Raw genomic sequence first — 4,482 nt, 5'->3', positions numbered from 1 at the left:
CTGATAAAGTATTAAAATGAAAAGAAAAATTAGTCACTTAACAAATTTATTTTTGATACTGGGAAGATAGCAGTGAACAAACCAGATAAAAATCTCTGGTGACACAGACCTAACATTTCAGTTAGGTGAGACAGACAAACTAATTAAATATATATCAGATGGTGGTGAAGTGCTATGTGAAAAAACGAAACAAGGAAAGATATATGGAGTGCTTAGGTGATTTGTAATTTTAAATAGGGCAGCCAGGGAAAGCCTTCTGGAAAGGTGATATATGAGCCGAGAACTGAAGGAGGTGAGGGTGTGCACCCTATAGATACCAGCAGGCAATGTCTTCCAGGATGAGCAGACGGCAAGTGTAATGGACCCGAGGTATGTCTGAGGAACCAATATGGTTGAAACACAGTAGACAAATGTGGTGTATGTAGGGGTGGCGGCAAGGCAGTGAGAGACAGAATGATAGGAGATGTGATCAAAAAGATAATGGAAAGCTAGGTCACATAGGGCTATGGTAAAGATTTTGGCTTTAAGTGAGATGAGAAGCTACTGGACAATTTTGAGTAGAGGAGTGAATGATGCTATGTTTTTAAAAAGATCACTCTTGGCTATGGGGAAAAGAAACTATAGGGAAACAAGGGATAGAAGCAGGGAGACCAGTTAGAAAGCAATTACAATACTCCAGAAGACATGCTGAGGGCTTTAGGTAGGATGGTAGCAGTAGAAGTGGTGAAAAGGTACCAGATTCTGGATAATGTTGAAGGTAGAATGGACAAGATTTCCTAAATGGACTGACTATGTCTTGTGAGAGAGACTCTTCAACTTGAGAAACTGGAAGAATGGAGGTGATATTTACTGAGATAGGGGAAAATGTGGGAGAAGCAGGTTTAGGGGAAAACAAATGAATCATTAAGTGTTGGATGTGTTAAATTTGAATTGCTTACTAAACATCTGAGTACAAATGAGTCTTTTGGGTTAAGATTAGAAGATGTTAAGAGGGTTAGGAGAATGTAGGAAAGAAGACTGAGGTGGAAAGCCAGTGAATGAGGTAAGAGAACCAAGAGCAAGAGATATCCCACAGGCCAAGTGAAGAGATTGAAGGAGGATGGAATTTAACCTGTGTCAAAGGTTACTGATGGATTGCATAAGATGGAGATTGAGAATCGACTCCTGGATTTGGCAATGTGTGGATCACTGGTGATCTTGACAAGCTTCCTGTGTCCCCGGCAAGTAGCTAAGTTATTTTCATGCATTATCTCATAATCCCACCATGAAACAGATACTATTTTTACATTGTACTTATTTTACAGATAAGAAAATTTTAATTTGGAGAGGTTAACTAACTTGACCAAAGTCATTCAGCTGATAAGTGGTGGAGCCAGGAATGAATCTACATTTGTCTGACCACAACATAACAACCCAGGCTCTTCTTTAAAATGATGTTTATAGCAGTAAAAATCTCATACAACTAGTTTTAGTACTAAACATGATAATGCACACAAACTGCCGCATATAATACCTTGTACATGGTAAGTAGGCAAGAGACAACTATTTTATATTTACTTTGTGACGTAATACTACAAACATTTTTTCAGAAATTTGTTTTTATTTTAAATATGTTCAAAATCGGATTCATTTCAAAATTAATTTTATTACATTTGTGAACCATACCTTTTCTGCATAAAAGAATTTAATTTAGTTTTATAATGAAAACAAAGGAGAGAAATTGGAATATAATGATTTATCTTATACCTATCTTTTCTGAAACATATTTTACAGTGTGACACACCTATGTGTAACTTCATCACCATATATATTAACAAAACAACCAGATTCATAAGTAATTAATATTCACGATGGTACAGGTAATGCAGCTCTCCACAGAATAAATTCTTAACCTCATGTCTCTGGGGGTATGTTATAGAACTCATGTGATCTATTAACTTGGATGAGGAAAATGTGTCATTATTTTCACTTACCTCTGAGTTAAATGGACATTGTCTTCAATAATGTATACAGGCAACAAAACACAATAGTATCAGCAGTACCTTAGATTTCTTTGTCACCAACAGAAATCACAGATATCTTATTACATTATAGTTGCAGATTATCTCAAAATATTCACTCACTGCTACTTAAAAATTAAAAGTTGTTAGACCTATTGTTAGATATTGTTGTTTAATACACTTAAGGAAGTTCATACATTACTGTGTGTTTTATTTTCTGCATTTGCAAACATTATTCTGAGAAGAGGCTGTAGCACAAAAAATGGTTAGGAATCCACTGGTGGTTCTGCTGTATCTCTACAGCCATCTGGTGGGAACCATTGCTCAGTACAAGTGAAAAGTGTGCAACAAGTTTTATCAAGCAGAAAACACTATATAGTAGGCATGTGACAAATAATTATTTTATGTAAATCTCAATGTGTCAAATTTGCTTAACAATGTCCATCAACTAAGTTCTCTAGCACTTCTAAATACTTCCTTAATTTATATTCTTGTTCAAAGTTTGGTGAAAGATTCAGCTTACCCCAATTTCCGGAATTAGAAAGATTCTTTTGCCTTTATATCACCCCTCAAAACTTCTTAAAAGGCTTCAAGATTTTAATTTATTCACAACTTAAAACAGAGATTATTAGCGAGAGTAATATGTATCAGAATCCCCTGTAAAGCTCTTCCTAAAATCCACCTGCTTAGAGGCCTCACCTCTGGAGATTCAGATTTACAATTCTTGGTAGAGTCTGGACCTATGAATTTTGAGAAAAAAAAAACCCTCAAGTAATTGTGATATGGATCTCTCTGGTTTAGAACCACTTGGCCTGTCATTTGATTCATCTTTTTAAAAAGCTTCATCTCCAAGGCCAGGTGTGGTAGCTCAAGCATGTAATCCCAGCACTTTGGGAGGCCAAGGTGGGCGGATCACAAGGTCAGGAGATCAAGACCATCCTGGCTAACACAGTGAAAGCCCGTCTTTACCAAAAAGAAAAACAATTAGCTGGGCATGGTGGCAGGTGCCTGTGGTCTCAGTTACTTGGGAGGCTGAGACAGGAGAATCGCTTGAACCCGGGAGGCAGAGGTTACAGTGAGCCGAGATCGCACCACTGCACTCCAGCCCAGGTGACAGAGCGAGACAACATCTCAAAAAAAAAAAGCTTCATCTCATGCTCTTACAAGCAACTAAGAATTATATCTTTGTTAGAAATGTCTTCATCTCTTCAATGGATTAAGGGCTCTCTTACACTCCCAAAGAATAAGCTGTCATAAAACTCTTCTTGAATCTGAATGCCCTAATCATCATGATGCATTCCTTTGCAATTTTATACGCTTGCTCTCTAATAAGAACATTTTCTGCTTAAAGCTTTTTAGAAGACTATTCAAAAAGTTGGTGTTATTACAAATAGGAAAGAAACATGTTTAAAGTTATAAGACAGCAATGAATTATAGTCTCAAATAGCCCTTATGTGGTATCTGATAATATCCCATAACTGATAATTTAGTTCACATGTTATCTCATTGATATTTTAAGCAAGTTAGTTACAAAAAAAAGAGACAGATAACTAATAAATTGCTAGTGAAGTTAGGATTGTTACAAATTCTCTTTTGGTTTCTTGTGTATAAAATCAGGATGACATTCAGCATTCAGCTTCTTAGCAACTCAAATACTTAAAGACACTAGTCACTATAAAGTACTTTCTCAAACTTTTCCATTCCTTTTTTCTCTGTGTGCTTCATTTTGGCTATTTTTTATTGACTTGTCTTTGAATTCATTAATTCTGTGCTTTCTGGTAAATAGTCTGCTGTTAAACCCATCCAATGAGTTCTTAATTTCGGGTACTGTATTTTTCACTTCTAGAATATCCACTAGAATTTTTTAACAGATTCCAAGTCCCTGTGACATTCTCCATCTTTTCATCCATTTTGTCCATCTTTTTTTCTATTAAATATTTTAATTATAGTTATTGTAAAGTCCTTTTCAGTTAACTTCAATATTTAGGTCATCTGTGGGTCTGCTGTTATTGTTATATTTATGTATTTTTTCTTTTGACTGTCAGTCACATCTTCCTGCCTTTTTGCATAACTAGTATTTTGTTTGTTTGTATACTGGACATTATGTATAAAAGAAAGGTAGAAGCTCCAGAAGATAAAGGGCACCAGACAGGGGTGCCCTTTCTCTCTTTACAAAGGGTGAAACACTTATCATCTCAATCTAGTCAGGCATTGAGCTGGGTCTGGGCTGCGTTCTAATTTTAGTAAGAGTCAGTTAACCTCTGGTTCCTCCCAGTTCACCTATGGCACTCCCAAGCTTCTGACTGACAGTCTGACTAGTTTCTGTCTCCACAGCACCAAAAAACTGTAGGAAATTCGATTTTGCCCTTAAGAGGTTTTCAGTTTGGCTATTTAGTCTCCGAATCCACAAAAAATCTGGCAACTACCATAAGGGGGACATGGGTCATGCATATGTGGCACATGCCCTCTCTCTAGAAGAGGA

General features: G+C 36.4%; 1 protein-coding gene across 2 annotated transcripts in view; it reads right to left on the bottom strand.

Annotated features, from left to right (window-relative positions):
* APOOL (apolipoprotein O like) overlaps positions 1 to 4,482 on the bottom strand; it is an 86,173-nt gene that overhangs the window by 5,464 nt on the left and 76,227 nt on the right. The gene's annotated exons all lie outside the window — the stretch shown is intronic.

This window comes from Symphalangus syndactylus, chromosome X (assembly GCF_028878055.3).
Source record: "Symphalangus syndactylus isolate Jambi chromosome X, NHGRI_mSymSyn1-v2.1_pri, whole genome shotgun sequence".
Taxonomy (NCBI): Eukaryota; Metazoa; Chordata; class Mammalia; order Primates; family Hylobatidae; genus Symphalangus; species Symphalangus syndactylus.
Note: the sequence above shows the minus strand (reverse complement) of the source record. Positions and strands in the feature narration are given on the sequence as shown.